Raw genomic sequence first — 18,871 nt, 5'->3', positions numbered from 1 at the left:
TCAGTCGACAAAATAAAATAACTCCAGTTTATCATCTGCTTTTTACTTTATTTATGGTGGGTTTTTCTATACAGAATTTTTAAAATTGAAAGTTTATTTCATTAATATTTTCTTTTATGGGTTCTGAGTATTGTGTCATAAAAGCCCTCTCCCATTTGAGGTAACTTTTCTTTTTCTTTACATGTAAATCTTTTATACATCTGGAATTCATTTGGGTACAAGATGTAAGATATATGTCTGACTTTGTTGTTTTTCTAGATGGACCCCACCATCTGCCTCCACACCATTTAGTAAGTGCTCCTTGGTTTCTTTGTTGACATGAAACGCCACCCAGAAGATTCTAGGGCAGACTTTGGTGCTTCTGAGCTGAGGTTGAGGTAACAGTGTTTCCTCTTTGCGAAACCTCTCTGGTCAGGCAGAGACCTCAAACTCACAGTGCTGAGAACTGCAAACAAGTCAGACCTGTCACACGCTGTGAGCCCACACCCAGAATGGGCACGTGTGACGTCTCCAAATTGCAGCCTGAAACGCTGTGAGCACATGATTTTCATCTAGTTCGTTTCTCCACTCCATGCACAGTCTCACTAATAATGTCAAAAGTTGGCAGGGAGTAGTCACGTGGTTCCGGTTGTTCGTTTTGCAGACTTACACCATCAACCTGTGAGGAAGACCTATACTTAAACCTGCCAAGTACTCTGAGCTATGGAGAAGAAAGGTATTGTGGAATCCTTGTGTTACCTTTTAGATTCCAAGCATGTTATTGTGACATCAACATTTTAGGCTTAATGAAGTTTTATTTCAATTTTTATAAATTCATTCCTCTGTGTTCAACTAGCTATGAAACGAGGCCACTGAGTGTGGATTCTGAGGGCTGAAGTTTTTGAGGATGGGATGGAATTTTTCATGTTTGCTGATGGCATATGAGACCGTTGAAGCCAGTTTACCTGGCATCTATCCACAAGGGTGCTTTTTAAACCAGGACAAAAAAATAAATAAATAAATAAATAAACCAGGACAATACAACTATTGTTCAGTGATAATTATATTGATAATGCTGACACTAAGATACTATGATATTTTGCTCTACCTTTTGAACTAAGTTCTGAATCATCAAAAATAATTATGAAAAGTATAATTTAAGTTTCAAGGTTATTTATTGGTTTGTGATCCTTAAGGGTTAGGAGTTTTGTTTAAGACACAGACAAGAGTGAGTTTAATCCTGATTCTTCCACATTTTATCTGAGTAACTTTGAGCAAGTAACCCAACTTCTGTAAGCCTTAATTTCCTCATATATAAAATGGTGTTAGTAATAGTACTTATTGTTATAGGGATTAATAAGAAAATCCATTTAAAGCACAAATAAGGTACTTCTTTCCTATCTGATTGGCAAATATGAAGAAGATTAATAACATCTTTGGTGGTGAAAGTCTGGTGGAGACATACTCTCATACATTGCTTGGGGGAGTGTAAATGTATCCAAACACCACATAAAACAATTTGGCGATATCTAACAATATTTATCAAATACATATACATAACTCTGACAAGCATTCCTCTAGCTGGAATTTACTAAATAGATTGATATATTGTAAATTAGCAAACTGATAACTGTATACAAATATTTAATGCAGCACTGTTATAATAAGAATTGAGTGGAAAAAAACTAAATTTCCATCTATTAAAGGTTTGTTCTGATGGACGCATGCAATCAAATATCATGCTGTAATAAAGAACAAGGAAATATTTATGTCACCAAATGGGATATTTGCAGGATATACTGCTAATCAGAAGAAACAAGATGTAGAACAGTATGTGAAAACAGGATGGAAATAAAGACACACACACACACATTTGTTTGTATAATCACAAAAAAGCTCAAGAAAAACACTTGAGAAAAGAATAGCATTGATTTCCTCTAAAGCTGCAATTTCCTGGTGGAAATTTTTAAAGAATTTCTTGAGTGTCCAGATAACTTTTCAGTATATATCTTTTCTGTCTTTTGATTGTACTCTTTGAATGTGTAACTTATTTTTTTTAATTTGTTTTAATTGGAAGATAATTGCTTTACAATATTGTGTTGGTTTCTGCCGTACATCAACATGAATCAGCCATAGGTATATATATGTCCCTTTCCTCTTGAACCTCCCTCCCACCTCCCACTCCATCCCACCCCTCTAGGTTGTCACAGAGTACCAGGTGTGAGCTCACTGCATCACACAGGAAATTCCCACTGGCTATCTATTTTACATATGGAGATGTACATGTTTCCATGCTACTCTCTCCACTAATCCCACCCTCTCCTTCCCCCAAGGTGCCCACAAGTCTGTTCTCTGTCTGCCTCTCCATTGCTGCCCTGCAAACAGGTTCATCAGTATCATCTTTGTAGATTCCATATATATGCCTTAATATATAATATTTGTCTTTCTCTTTCTGACTTACTTCACTCTGTTTAATGTGCAGCTTACTTTTTAAAAAGTAAACAAAGTATACAGAACACTTGTGACACATCAGCATGCAACAAATATTAGTGCTTATTTAAAATTTCAACTTAATGGCAATTGATTATCTTCCACTAAAATAAAGCAACATGGATGGACTTACAGATTGTCATATTGAGTGAAGTGAATCAGAAGGAAAAATACCACGTGACATTCCTTATATGTAGACTCTAAAAAGACATGACACAAATGAACTTATTTACAAAACAGAAACAGACTCACAGACTTGGAGAATGACTTTTTGGTTGGCGGGGGGAAGGATGGGAGGAAGGGATAGTTCGGGAGTTAGGGATGGACATGACACACTGCTATATTTAAAGTGGATAACCAACATGGACCTACAGAGAGCTCTGCTCAGAGTGGCAGCCTGGATGAAAGGGGAGTTTGAGGAAACTGACTGAGACTACTGAGTTTGAAAGAATTGATACATGTATATGCATGGCTGAGTCCTTTTGCTGTTCACCTGAACTATCACAGCACTGTTAATTGGCTATACTCCAAGACAAAATAAACAGTTAAAACTTTTTTAATTAAAAAAAAATTTCAATTTAATGTTAATTAACTATCTTCCACTAAAATAAAGATGCCCAAATAATTTTAAAATCAGCTGTTTAAAATTTTAAATACTACAAATTTCATAGTATACAAATAATTTTAAACAATAAAATGTGCCTTACTATAAATTATGAAGGTGTTTCTTTTAGCTCATAAAGTCCCACAATCTGAGTTCATTATCATTTACATTTTTCATAAAGTTGTTCAAATATCTGTTTTTTCCCCCCTAAATCATCATCAATATATTTATTTGAGGGAGAAAGGGTCAAATCTTATTAGGAGCTTATATATATATATTTATTTATTTAGGCTGTGCTGGGTCTTCGTTGCTGAGCCTGGGCTTTCTCTAGTTGTGCTGAGCCATGGCTACTCCTCATTGAAGTGCACGGGCTTCTCACTGTGGAGGCTTCTCTTTCTGCGCAGAGCACAGGCTCTAGTCACATGGACTTCAGTAGTTGTGGCACACAGGCTTACAGCATGCGGAATCTTCCCTGACTGGGAATTGAACCTATGTTTCCTGCACTGGCAGGCAGATCACTCTCCACTGTACCACCAGGGAAGTCCCAGGACTTTTACATTGAATAGGACTAAGTTGTGGCAGCTGGAGATCACTTAGTGCACCACTGTCCAACACGGTAATGGTAAGTACTCTTGATTGAGGAAAAAAGTTCATAAAAGGTATGACTTCATGATTATGGCAGTTTACAAATCGATTGGTGCATGAAAATTAGAATAACCAGTTTAATTTTCCTCTTGTAGAATGTTCTTTTAAATAGTGCCCCAGTATTACTCAAAGTGAAATAACCAAAGAAAAATTGAACATTACACCTATTTTGTTTTGCTGTGCTAACACAAGAGATGGACATTTTTGAGATCAGTGCCTTCCTTTGCCAGGATTCCCCTTCTTTAACAGTGTTTAGGTCAGTTCTTGTGGTAGGTCTTTAAAAAATATTTTCAAAAGTTTAATAATTTTGATGATTTTTCAAATTAAAAAGTACTGAATTTTTTATGACATTAATAGATACAGAATTTTTCAGAATCTCATGTTTCTTTACCATAAGAACTTCTTTGAAGTTCAAAAGTTTCTCCCCAATTTTAGAAATTTTAGCTCAAAAGTTGAGAGATTCATGATACCAAATAAAGTCTTGATTGGAAATCTATCTGTAACAGACTTTTCTAATTTTTGTTTTTCTCATTAACTTTTCTTTTAATTATAAATAATTTAAGCAACTTAGTGGTTCTCATAATGTATCTTTAAAATATCTGAATAATAATAAATTTAGTTTCATTACTTTGAGTACTTATGATAAGCCACCTGGCAGTAGCTGAAGAAGTGATCCCAATACTGGCACACTATTTTATTTAGGCTAGAACTGTTTGGAATTATTCGGAGAAGGCAATGGCATCCCACTCCAGTACTCTTGCCCGGAAAATCCCATGGATGGAGGAGCCTGGCGGGCTGCAGTCCATGTGGTCACTAAGAGTCGGACACGACTGAGCGACTTCACTTTCACTTTTCACGCATTGGAGAAAGAAATGGCAATCCACTCCATTGTTCTTGCCTGGAGAATCCCAGGGACGGGGAGCCTGGTGGGCTGCCGTCTATGGGGTTGCACAGAGTTGGACACGACTGAAGCAACTTAGCAGCAGCAGAGTCACTGATCTGCCTAACACTTGGGTATTCAAAACTGCATAGGTAACCACATCCTGTGTGAAAGGCGTCACCATTAAACAGACAAGCATTTGACCAGGAGGCCATGTTCTGAGCAGTCACATGATTTCTATTCAGAAGGTGCCGCCACTGTTAAGAAAAATAACGTGAGCTTCCAGCAAAGACATGGACAGGCTGGTGGCCTTGTGAAAGGGGATCACATTCTATTTACAAAGCAAGAGAGCAAAGGTCCCAGCTGGCCAGCAGGATCAGAGCCGGGGCTGATCCCAGAGATGTGAATGGGGGAGGTGGCACCTGACCTCACAACCCTTTGCTCATCCAACGTGGGCCTCCACAAGCCATTCTCTGGTCCCTTGCACAAGAGAGACTCAGGAAATCTGCAAAGTAGGGAATTCTGCCTCAATTCCCCAGCCCTACCCCAACTTCCCGGGTCTAACAGTCATCAATCCACTGGTCGCAGCTTCAGCCCCACCCAACCCTGCTTCCAGAGAGATATAAGGGGAATATGGAAACCAGAGTCCAGCTGGTCTGGAGCATTTCTAGGTGCTGCTCCATTGATCTGACAGGTGCCTGGAAATGATCAGGCCTCACCACAGTGGCCAGGCTCAGACAGCATGGTTTTTTGGGTGATTGATGTTTGGGTGATTTGTGAACTGAACTGAACTATGTTTGTTTTTATTGTTATTCAGTCACTCAGTTGTGTCTAACTCTTTGCAACCCTATGAACAGCAGCACACCAGGGTTCCCTGTCCTCCACTACCTTCTGGAGTTTGCTCAAACTCACGTCCATTGAGTCGGTGATGCCGTCTAACCATCTCTTCCTCTGTTGTCCCCTTCTCCTTCTGCCATCAATTTTTCCCAGCATCAGGGTCTTTTCCAGTGAGTTGGTTCTTCAACTGAGGTGGCCAAAGTATTGGAGCTTCAGCTTCAGCATCAGTCTTTCCAATGAACATTCAGGGTTAATTTCCTTTAGGATTGACTGGCTTGATCTCCTTGCAGTCCAAGGGACTCTCAAGAGTCTTCTCCAACACCGTGGTTCAAAAGCATCAATTCTTTGGCATTCAGCCTTCTTTATGGTCCAACTCTCACATCCATATGTGACTACTGGAAAAAACCATAGTTTTGACTATACAGACATTTGTTGGCAAAGTGATGTCTCTACTTTTTAATATACTTCCTAAGTTTCTCATAGTTTTTCTTCCAAGGAGCAAGCGTCTTTTAATTTCATGACTGCAGTTACCATCAGCAGTGATTTTAGAGCCGAAGAAAATAAAGTCTATCACTAATTCTATTTTTTCCCCATTTATCCACCACAAAGTGATGGGACTGGATGCCATGATCTTAGTTTTTTGAATATTGAGTTTTAAGCCAGCTTTTTCACTCTCCTTTCATCTTCATCAAGACACTCTTTAGTTCCCTTTCTGGCTCTGCTATAAGGGTGGTGTCATCTGCATATCTGAGGTTGTTGATGTTTCTCCTGGCAGTCTTGATTCCAGCTTGTAATTCATCCAGCCCAGCATTTCACATGATGTGCATTCTGCAAGTAAGTTATAAGCAGGGTGGCAATTACAACCTTGACGTACTCTGTTCACAATTCTGAACCAGTCCACTGTTCCATGTCCGATTCTAACTGTTGCTTCTTGACCTGCAGACGCGTTTCTCAGAATGTAGGCAAGGTGGTCTGGTGTTCCTGTCTTTTTAAGAATTGTCCACAGTTTGTTGTGATCCACACAGTCAAAGGCTTTAGCACAGTCAATGAAGCAGAAGTTTTTCTGGAATTCTCTTGCTTTTTCTATGATCCAATGGATGTGGGCAATTTGACCTCTGGTTCCTCTGCCTTTTCTAAATCCAGCTTGAACATCTGGAAGTTCACGGTTCAATAATTTTGAAGACTAGCTTGAAAGATTTTGAGCATTACTTGCTGGCATGTGAAATGGGTGCAACTCTGTGGTAGTTTGAGCATTCTTTGGCATTGTCTTTCTTTGGGATTGGAAAGAAAACTGACCTTTTCCAATCCTGTTGCCACTGCTGAGTTTTCTAAATTTGCTGACATATTGAATGCAGCACTTTAATAGCATTATCATTTAGGATTTAAAATAGCTCAGCTGGAACAGCTGGAATTCCATCACCTCTACTAACTTTGTTCTTAGTGATGCTTCCTAAGGCCCACTTGACTTCACACTCACACTGCAGGACATTTGTCTCTAGGTGAGTGATCACACCATTGTGGTTATCTGTGTCATTAGTACCTTTTTTGTATAGGTCTTCTGTATATTCTTGCCATCTCTTCTTAATATCTTCTGTTTCTGTTAGGTCCATACCATTTCTGTCCTTTATTATGCCCATCTTTGCATGAAATGTACCCTTAGTATATCTCATTTTCTTGAAGAGAGCTCTAGTCTTTCCCATTCTAGTGTTTTTTCTCTATTACTTTGAATTGTTCGCTTAAGAAGGCTTTCTTATCTCTCCTTGCTATTCTTTGGAACTCTGCATTCAGATGGATATATCTTTCCTTTTCTCCTTTGCTTTTTGGTCCTCTTCTTTTCTCAGCTATTTGTAAGGCCTCCTCAGACAACCATTATGTCTTTTTGCATTTCTTTTTCTTGGAAATGGTTTTATCACCACCTCCTGTACAATGTTACGAATCTCCATGCATAGTTCTTCAGGCACTCTGTGTATCAGATCTAGTCCCTTGAATCTATTTGTCACCTCCACTGTATAATCATAAGGGATTTGATTTAGGTCATACCTGGAAGGCCTAGTGGTTTTCCCTACTCTTTTCAATATAAGTCTGAATTTTACAATAAGGAGTTCATGATCTGAACTACAGTCCGCTCCTGGTCTTGCTTTTGTGATTACAGAACTTCTCTATCTTCGGCTGCGAAGAATATAAGCCATCTGATTTTGGTATTGACCATCTGGTGATGTTCATGTGCAAAGTTGTTTCTTGTGTTGTTGGAAAAGGGTGCTTGCTATCACCAGTGCATTGTCTTGGCAAAATTCTGTTAGGGTTTGCCTGCTTCATTTTGTATTCCAAGGCCAAACGTGCTTGTTACTCCAGGTATCTCTTCACTTTCTGCTTTTGTATTCTAGTCTCCTATGATGAAAAGGACATCTGTTTTTGATGTTAGTTCTAGAAGGTCTTGTAGGTAAGTCTTCATACAAGCATTCAACTTCAGCTTCTCCATCATTAGTGGTTGGGGCATAGACTTGGATTACTCTGGTATTAAATGGTTTGCCTTGGAAATGAACAGAGATCCTTCTGTTGTTTTCACATAATTCATTTTTACTTCAGGACAAAGCACGATCCTGATGCCACCCAGCAGAATAGCAGACTGGAGCCTCAGACGTGCTGCCTTGCACACTCAGGTCCATCCAGCAGTGGGTCCAAGATTGGAACACTGGGGAGTGAGCAGGGAATCTGGCATGCAACCCACAGTCATTCACAGCCATGAGATCGCTGAGCAGCAGGAAGGGGTAGGTCAACATGCTGACTGAGACCCCCATCACAAATTTAGGGTGGCTCCGGATGGCCAGGGCCTGGCTGAACTGGGAACCTGGATTGTGGTCTCATTGCCCAGCCCTCCTGGGGTGTCCCTCATGCAGTCACCTCATGCAGTAGGCATTGATGAAGTGCCCAGCAGGTCCACAGGAAAACTGCATCTCCCAGGAGTTGAGGGGCTAAGCCCATAGAGAATCCCAGCAGCCCCTCTTCTATGAAAATCTTCCCCGTGGGGCTCAACTCTGGGCTGTCCTTGGCCCTCCGTCCACAGAACCAACTCTGCAGCTGATGGAGATGATAGGCAGAGGGGCGGGCCAGCATGCGGGACGCAACCTGCATTGGCGTCTCTGGGGGTCTCCTTCACCACTTCTGTTCAGAGAAGTCCTTGTGTCATCTGTGTTGGCAACCATCTCCATCTCAGCCAGAGGAAAAGCAGTCCTCATACCACCCAGGTCACGGTGGGGAGGGCGACAGACATCAGCCAGGGGCTCAGGCCTGGGAAGAGCCTAGCTTCCCATCTGCTTGCACAGGGTCCACAGTGTAGATGAGGAAGCTTGGTGGGCAGAGGACCTTCCTCCCCAGCATGCTGGTCCCAGTGGTGGGACCGCTCATGACCTATCTGGATAAGAGACTTCACGCAGAGCAGCAGGTTCCTGAGCACTGCCTCACCCAGCACTGGGAAAAGAGCCTCAGTGGCCCAGGTGTTTTCCCTGGAGCCCAGCCTCGTGGATGCACCACAGGCCTGGTGTATGTGCTGGGGTGCCAGTGGCAGATGGGGAGCCTGGGCCTGCATCCGCGCTGATACTCTGCCTCAGCTCTTGCTTGGGCTCCCCACCCCCCATAACTATCTGGTAACTGAGCACAGAAGAATTGATGCTTTTGAACTGTGGTGATTGAGCAGACTCTAGAGAGTCCCTTGGACTGCAAGGAGATCAAACCAGTCAATCCTAAGTGAAATCAACCCTGAATATTCACTGGAAGGACTGATGCTGATGCTGAAGCTCCAATACTTTGGCCACCTGATGTGAAGAGCTGACTCATTAGAAAAGACCCTGATGCTGGGAAAGATTGAAGACAGGAGGAGAAAGGGGCAACAGAGGATGACATGATTGAATGGCATCATTGACTCACTGGACATAACTTCAAGCAAACTCCAGAAGATGGTGAAGGACAGAGAAGCCTGGCCTGCTGCAGTTCATGGGGTCACAAAGAGTCAGACATGACTTAGTGACTAAACAAAAACAAAAGTTTTAAAAATCTACTAAATGTCCACTGACAGAGGAATAGATACATAAGATGTGGTACATATACACAATGGAATATTACTCAGCCATAAAAAGAATGAAATAATGCTAGGCAGAGAAAGACACATACTACATGATATCATGTATACATGGATTCTTTAAAAATGGTACCAATGAACTACTTACAAAATAGAAATAGAATCACAGATAAAGAAAACAAATTTATTATTACCAAGGTGGACAGTGGGGGAGGGATAAATTGGAAGATTTGGATTGATATATACATACTACTATACGCCGAAGAATTGATGCTTTTGAACTGTGGTGTTGGAGAAGACTCTTGAGAGTCCCTTGGACTGCAAGGAGATCCAACCAGTCCATTCTGAAGGAGATCAGCCCTGGGATTTCTTTGGAAGAAATGATGCTAAAGCTGAAAGTCCAGTACTTTGGCCACCTCATGTGAAGAGTTGACTCATTGGAAAAGACTGTGATGCTGGGAGGGATTGGGGGCAGGAGGAGAAGGGGACGACAGAGGATGAGATGGCTGGATGGCATCACTGACTCGATGGACGTGAGTCTGAGTGAACTCCGGGAGTTGGTGATGGACAGGGAGGCCTGGTGTGCTGCGATTCATGGGGTTGCAAAGAGTCGGAAACGACTGAGCGACTGATCTGATCTGATCTGATACATAAAATAGATAAGAACCTGCCGTGTAGCACAGGGAACTGTACTCAGTACCCTTTAATGGCCTATATTGGAAAAGAATATAGAAGAGTGGATACATGTATATGTATAACTGAATCACTTTGCTGTATAGCAGAAACTAATACAACATTGTAAATCAACTATTTGTTGTTCGTTGTTCAGTTGCTCAGTCATGTCTGACTGTTAATGACCCCATGGACTGCAGCACGCCAGGCTTCCCTGTCCATCACCAACTCCCAGAGCTTTCTCAAACTCATGTCCATTGAGTTGTTGATGCCATCCAATCATCTCATTTTCTGTTGTCCCCTTCTCCTCCAGCCTTCAATCTTTCCTAGCATCAGTGTCTTTTCCAAAGAGTCGGCTCCTTGCATCAGGTGGCCAAAGTATTGGAGTTTCAGCTTCAGCATCAGTCCCTCCAATGAGTATTCAGGATTGATTTCCTTTAGGATTGACAGGTATTGATCTCCTTGCAGTGCTAGGGACTCTCAACAGTCTTCTCCAACACTACAGTTCAAAAGCATGAATTCTTTGGGGCTCAGCCTTCTTTGTGATCCAACTCTCATAACCATACATGACTACTGGAAAAACCATAGCTTTGACTATATGGACTGTTGTTGGCCAAGTATTGTCTCTGCTTTTTAATACACTGTTTAGGGTTGTCATAGCTTTTCTTCCAAGAAGCAAGTGTCTTTTAATTTCATGGCTGCAGTCACCATCTATAGTGATTTTGGAGCCCAAGAAAGTAAAGTCTGTCACTGTTTCCATTTTTTCCCCATTTATTTGCTATGAAGTGATGGGACCACATGCCATGATCTTAGTTTTCTGAATGTTGAGTTTTAAGCCAGCTTTTTCACCCTCCTCTTTCACCTTCATTAAGAGGCTGTTTGGTTCCTCTTTGCTTTGTGCCAAAAGACTGGTGTCATCTGTATATCTGAGGTTATAAGTCCTTTTGGAGGAGGTCCCTGTTAGCTCCACTGTATAGCCACTGAACTGACGATCCACAAACTGGAGAACAATTATAAGAAAGAGGTTCTTGCCCTGTTGGAAAAGTTCTAGGGCCCACAATGGATTTCCCAACCTGGGAATTCGCCAAAGAGACTGAGAACCCCCAGGGAATTTGACTTTGAAGGCTGGTGGGATTTGATTTCAGAACTTCCACATGACTGGGACTCTTGGAGGGCACAACAAAACCTTGTGTGCACCAGGACGCAGAAGAAAGGAGCAGTGACCCCACAGGAGACTGAGCCAGACTTGCCTGGGAGTGCTGGGACTCTCCAGCAAAGGTGTGGGCGACAGTGCCCTGCCACGGGGTCAGGGGTACTGACTACAACAGTCCTGGGAGCTGCAGTGTGCTGGCATAAGTCCTTTTGAAGGAAGTTGCCATTACTGCCATTGCCTCTATCATAGTTTGGCCTTAGGCCAAACTGCAGGGAGGGAACACAGGCCCACCCATTAGCAGAAAATTGGATTAAAGATTTACTGAGCCCACCAGAGCAAGACCCAGTTTTCCCCACAGCCAGTCCCTCCCATCAGGAAGCTTTCATAAGCCTCTTATCCTCATCCATCAGAAGACAGACAGAATGAAATCAACTATACTCCAATAAAAATTAATTATTAAAAAAAAATCTCCTTAGGCAAAGAGCATGACTAGAAGGAAAAGTTTTCTACATACAAATGAAAATTTCTCATGAGTTAGTCTTTGAACAATTAAGAGTTTTGGTATTATTTAAACTTCTGTCAAACATTATTAGATTTTGGAAAAGGAATGAAAATACTGTGTGTACTCTAGAATTATGTATTTATATATAGCCAAGTTTTGCTTATAGTTGTGAGTTTTGAGCAAATCTGGGTGAAATTGTGAGTTCATGGGGAATTCTTTTTCTGTTTGACTTTGATGTATTTAGACCATCATTCTGCACTAGTTTTTTCCTCAATGAACTGAGCATCGAGGTCCTACTCTTATCAGATGTCCTGCTATTAACCTTCCACCATGTTTTCCCCCATGCTTTGGGAATAACAGCTTCTCTTCTTTCTCTGGCTTTTAATTTCTTAAATGGAAATCATTTTTAGGCCATGCCATATGTATAGTATTAACAGGTGTCCCCAGACTCTAGTCTCTTAGCCTGGTGAAGTATTTTCTGGAATTTAAGAAGACTTAGATCAAATCGCACCTCCTCTATAAAATTGTTAGAGCACTCCAAAGTCTAATATTCCAATTTTTTCCCACAGTGTCTTGAGTATAATACATATTATTATGTATATGCATTATTATACATAAATTGCACATATATTATCATGATTTGTCTCTTTTAGAAAACAGTGAACTCCTTAAAAACAGCAACTCTGTTGTTCTTATAACGATATGTTAGCCCAGCAGGTTTTAGGTACTCAGTAATGTTGGCTGAATAACAACAGTTTTTTTTCCCAGTAGATGTTGTACTGCTAATGGAAATACTTCAGCAAATATTATCACTCTATTATATCTGAGTATCTTATTAGCTATAAAAGTAAACCAAAAGAATAGAGTCCTCATCCAACATGTATCAAGATTCTGAGTACAGAGGAATTCTATTTTCCTAGATCTAGTTGCAATTTAGCTGTGTACTAAATAATTATGATCTAAATTCTCCATTTGAAGCTTAAAAGCTTTTTTATTTTTTAATGACCTGAATACACAGCCTCTTTCAACAGTGTGATCCAATAGTCACTTTTAAGGGATTATTCAAGAAGCACTGAATCTGTTGGCTCATTTTTTTTTTTTTTCTCAAAAGCAACAGTGATAAAACTGTCATCACTAATGACAAAAACAAAATTGTTATTATTGGCAGATATTCCCAAACATACAGATAAAGGAAGAACAATGCCCTTGGGGACCTTGGAGGCATGTTTCATGGCCTGACAGCTCGACATCATGGTCTTGGGGTGCTTCTTTATGTCTTGTACTCCGTTTCCTCCTCTGTGAAAAGGGATCCAAACACCAGCCTCACAGTTTTATATTAACAATAAACGCTGAACTTTTTCGGATGATGCTCTGTTGTATGAATTTCTGGAGCAATCATCAGAGTTCCAGGATTTAAATAGATCCACCATTGTGATCTGAAAAAAATCAAAACCCTCTCTGAAACCTTTCTTCTTAGCAAGGTGAGATATTCCATTCTGTGGGCAAAAATACAAGATCAGCTCTTTGCTTTTGGTGTGCAGTCCAGGGCACTTGAATGACTCTTCTCTCAACTTCATAGAAATCCTTCCTTTCCCATTGTTGCTTCCCAAATCTTGATGATGAAGCCACAGCACAGCACCAAAGCCTAGCTGAAACCACAAAACAATCAACAGGAATGGTATAAAGAATATGATAACCATTAAACCCTAGTTTCACTAAACATAATCAAATTCAAAGTCCTTCAAATTTGAATTCTAGGAACCTATTCCCTTCAATAGATAGTACTATTCTGACCACCTGTAAAAATGACATAACAGTATGTTCATTTGTTTATTTGTTTTTGAGGGTCAAAATAAGAGAAAGAATTCGGAAGTAGTTCATTCTGTGTTTTTGGTATTATCAGGAATGCCTTTAGTCAAATACTGATGAGAGAGCTGGACCATAAAGAAGACTGAGCGCCAAAGAATTAATGTTTTTGAATTGTGGTCCTGGAGAAGACTCTTGAGAGTCCCGTGGACTGTAAGGAGATCAAGCCAGTCAACGTCCTTAAGGAAATCAAACCTGAATATTCATTGGAAGGACTGATGCTGAAGCTGAAGCTCCAATACTTTGGCCATCTGATGTGAAGAGCCGACTTATTTGAAAAGACCCTGATGCTGGGAAAGATTGAAAGCAGGAGGAGATGGGGACTACAGAGGATGAGATGGTTGGATGGCATCACTGACTCAATGGACATGAGTTTGAGCAAACTCAGGGAGATGGTGAAGGACAGGGAAGCCTGGTGTGCTGCAGTCCATGGAGTTGCAAAGAGTTGGATATGACTGAACGACTGAATGGCAAGAGCACATTCTATAGATAGAGAATAACTTACAAAATGTATAGGAGCCTAAACTGCTTTATAATATCAGGTCAAAACTGAGTTATGCAAGAATAAACCAAGTCCAGCACTAACGTCATGAAGAGCTCAAGGCCCTTTACATATCTTGGTGTTTCTTACACAATATTTAAAACTTGTAGGTTTAAAGATAATGTTAGGTTTTATCTTTCTAGTATTGGGTTGGTCAAAATGTTTGTTCGTTTTTTTCTGAAGATGGCTCTAGTAGTGCTTAGTTTAACTTCATTGAAAATGATTTTGTTAAATTGTATTGTGATCGCTCTCATATTAGCATGCATTAAAAAAAAACTTATCAAAATTCGTGAATTTTTGTGTACCCATTTTAAGATTGAAGATGGAAGAAAAAAGCAACATTTTGGCATAAAAACATAAAAGCTTTATTATTTCAAGAAAGCTAAAAACATAACTGAAACACAAAAAAAGATTTGTGTAGTGAATGGAGAAGGTGCTGTGACTGGTCAAACATGTCAAAAGTGGTTTTTGAAGTTTCATGCTAGAGATTTCTCTCTAGATAACATTTCATGGTCAGGTAAGCCAGTTGAAGTTGACAGCAATCAAATTATTAATTGAGAACAATCAATATTATACCATGCGGGAGACAGCTGACATACTCATAGTATCCAAATCAAGAGCTGAAAATCATTTGCACAAACTTGGTTATATTATTAATTGTTTTGATATTTGGTTTCCACACAAGTGAAAAAAAGCCTTCTTGACTGTATTTCTGCATGCGATTCTCTACTTAAAGGTAATGAAAATGTTCTGTTTTTAAAATATACCGTGATGGGTGATGAAAAGTGGATAATGCACATAATGTTGTGAAATAGCGTATTTCCTGCCGTATCTGTAAATAAGGATGTCATAGCCATCAGCTATCCTTGGCCTTCCAAAGGTAAATTTCTGGGCCTGGAGTGCCCCCAGGAAGAACAATGCCTGCTATGTGGCAGCCAGTGAACCACCTCAAGCTGCCACTCCTCCCTACACCAAACGAGAAACTAAAGACGTAAAAAATCAAATCACAAGATACTGATCCAGATAACTAAGATACACATAAAAGAAATGATTTCAGTAAGCCCAGACTTGTACATCTTCCCATATATAAAAAACCCACTAAATTCCTTAACTTGAAATATCCGGTTTTCCTTAATGAATAATAATCTTTGGATGTTCAGACTACCTGCCTCTTGTTACAAAGTTCCGTATTACCTGATTCACCCTACCCCTGCGTCCTCAGAACAGTTCTCTCGGGGTCACTTGTAATGCTGTCTGTTGGGGTTAAAGTCCTAAAATTGCCACCAAATAAAACCTAACTCACAACATTTAGGTCTTGACTATTTTTTACCTTGGCAATGTGGAACATGGATTCCCTGGTGGTCCAGTGATCCAACTACTGAGCCCATGCACTGCAGTCACTGAAGCCTTCACACCTAGAACCTGTGCTCTGCAACAAGCGAAACCAGCCACTGTGATGAGAAGTTCACACACCACAATGAAGAGTAGCCACCACTTGCCACAACTAGAGAAAGTTTTTGTGCAGCAACAAAGACCCAGCACAGCCAAAACTAATAAAATACATTTTAAAAATAATGTGGAACAGAAGAGATTGTGGGTTAAGCAAGATGAAACACCACCAACCACACCAAAGGCCAGTATTCATCTAAAGAAGGTGATATTGTATATATGGTGGGATTGAAAGGGAGTCCTCTATTATGAACTCCTCCTGGAAGACCAAATGATTAATTCCAACAAGTACTACCCTCAGACCAACTGAAGGCACCTCATGAAAAGTGTCCAGAAATAGTCAACAGAAAACACATAATCTTCCATCAGGATAACTCAAGGCCACATATTTCTTTGATGACCAGGCAAAAACTGTTACAGCTTGGCTACGAATTCATCCCCTGTATTCACTGAGCCTTTGAATTTCCATTTATTTTGGTCTTTACAAAATTCTCTTAATGGAAAATTTTTCAATTCCCTGGAATACTGTAAAAGGCACCTGGTATTAATAGTCACTCTGTCGTGTCTGATTCTTTGTGACCTCGTGGACCGTAGCCAGCCAGGCTCCTCTGTCCATGGGATTTTCTCAGCAGCAGTAGTGGAGTGGGTTGCCATTCCCTTCTCCAGGGGATCTTCCTAACCCAGGGATTGAATGTGGGTCTCCCACATTGCAGGCAGATTCTTTACTGTCTAAGCCACAGAGCCCTGGCTTGCTATTAATAGTTCTTTGCCCAATAAGAGAGAAAGTTTGGGGAAGATAGAATTATGAAGTTGAGTGCAAAGTGACAAAAGGTAGTGGAACCAAACACTGAATATATTGTTCAATAAAGTTTTTGGTGAAAATGAAAAATGTGTCTTTTCTTTTTACTTAAAAAAACCAAAGGAACTTTTTGACCAACCGGATACATAGTGAATTGGCTTTGGAGTCAAACTGGGCAACTTTTGTGACCTCACTGGCACTTATTTGTCTGATAATAGGATGTTAATATCCCCTATGACACAGTTAAGTTGAAGACTGAATAACATTCATTATGTAAAGCACTTAGCACAGAGCCTGGCACATGGCAGTGAACAGTAGGTGCGAGTTATTATTTTTGTGATAATTATAAAATCCATGTCGAGGAAGTCCTTTTAGATAAATGTAAACTGGATTTCAATTTTGGGTTCACATCAGTGTATCATTGGTTCTGCTCTATCAGAGAACTACACATTTTGCAACTGAAAAGTTAAAATTAATCTTATTTCTCCTCAGAAAAGGAATAGACATAGACCTCTTACTTGGTGTTATTGTCAACTGATCATCAATACCGTTTTTGTCGTGTCACCTCCAGCACGTAGAAGAAGAATGTCACACTGGGAGTCCTCAGGCCCGGAGTCCCAGGCACCATTTCTGTCTGTGGGATGATTTCTGCTCGTGGCAGACTCTGCTGTCCCCTGGTGGCCTCTGCTGTCTTCCATTGGTTCAATGTTCCAGTTCAGAAAACCAAGTTATTCTTATAGAGTCGTACATATAGTAGGCAGAGCCTGTGAATTACCTTTCCATTCTTGTAGTGGAATCAGCCATTTCTCTATGTGGTTCACAGCAGGGGCCCTAAGTCAGTACTCTCTCCCTCCATTACTACCTCATGAACACCAGCCCTCCCCTCCAGGAGCAGAATTGTGTTGTCTCCTTAAGGAGTTACATGTTGACCAGTTCCAATTTTGCTGTCAGTTCAGTTCAGTTCAGTTCAGTCGCTCAGTCGTGTCCGACTCTTTGCGACCCCATGAATTGCAGCACACCAGGCTTCCCTGTCCTTCACCAACTCCCGAAGTTCACTCAAACTCACGTCCATCGAGTTGGTGATGCCATCCAGCCATCTCATCCTCTGTCATCCCCTTTTCCTTCTGCCCCCAATCCCTCCCAGCATCAGAGTCTTTTCCAATGAGTCAACTCTTTGCATGAGGTGCCCAAAGTATTAGAGTTTCAGCTTTAGCATCATTCCTTCCAAAGAACACCCAGGGCTGATCTCATTTAGAATGGACAGGTTGGATCTCCTTGCAGTCCAAGGGACTCTCAAGAGTCTTCTCCAACACCACAGTTCAAAAGCATCAATTCTTCGGTGCTCAGCTTTCTTCACAGTCCAACTCTCACATCCATACATGACCACTGGAAAAACCATAGCCGTGACTAGACGGACCTTTGTAGGCAATGTAATGTCTCTGCTTTTCAATATGCTATGTAGGTTGGTCATAACTTTTCTTCCAAGAAGTAAGCGTCTTTTAATTTCATGGCTGCAATCAGAGCCTGACTTTAAACATCTAAGATCCTGAAGCTTTCTACCCAAACCCTGGTGTCCTTCCTGATTTCTTGCCTTTGACAACATGCTTGGGTATTACTCCAAGGTTGTCTGTGTCCTTGTCACAGCCTATAACCATGCAAATGTATAAACACAAATTTATTTTTTCATAACTCACCTTTAAGTTCAATTTTGAATTGTCTATTCCAAAGGGTTGGTGGTACCATAATCTTTGCCAATTTCTGGTATCCCACCTTTCCCTACCACCAGGGTTGGACCTAAATTTGAGAATGTCTAGTGTGGCGGCAAGTGTTTAGGTTGGGACTTCTGGTTCCCAATGCCATCTGTCTACATGGGCATACAGTGAGAAACTCAGCATCCTAACCCAGTCATTGGTTCTCCCAGCCTCTACAGGGCTCAGAGTTCCTTTCTGGATGGCATAGTCGATGGAATGGACATCAACTTGGGTAAACTCCGGGAGATGGTGAGGGACAGGGAGGCCGGGTGTGCTGCAGTCCATGGGGTCGTGAAGAGCTGGACACGACTGGGAAACTGAACAACAGCAAGTTCCAGGGCACACTGACAAATACAGGGATGTTGTTTTGCTCACTCTCCAGGTTAAGGACCATTTACACTGGTCCACTTCTACCTTTCCTCTTTCTCCCCACTTTCTACCATCCACAACCTCCTCTTTCTCCAGCACAAGAGGGGAGTTCGTTTGTTTCAGTTTTTTTCTGTGAATGGAAAGCCATGCTCTTACAGAACATGTTTTATCCACATCTCTTGCTCCACCAGTTTTTTTTTTTTTGTTCCTGTAAGCCAAGCCTTTTGCAGTATGAAAGCCAGTATGAAAGCCTTTTATT

This window comes from Bison bison, unplaced genomic scaffold (assembly GCF_000754665.1).
Source record: "Bison bison bison isolate TAMUID 2011002044 unplaced genomic scaffold, Bison_UMD1.0 scf7180017864060, whole genome shotgun sequence".
Taxonomy (NCBI): Eukaryota; Metazoa; Chordata; class Mammalia; order Artiodactyla; family Bovidae; genus Bison; species Bison bison.
Note: the sequence above shows the minus strand (reverse complement) of the source record.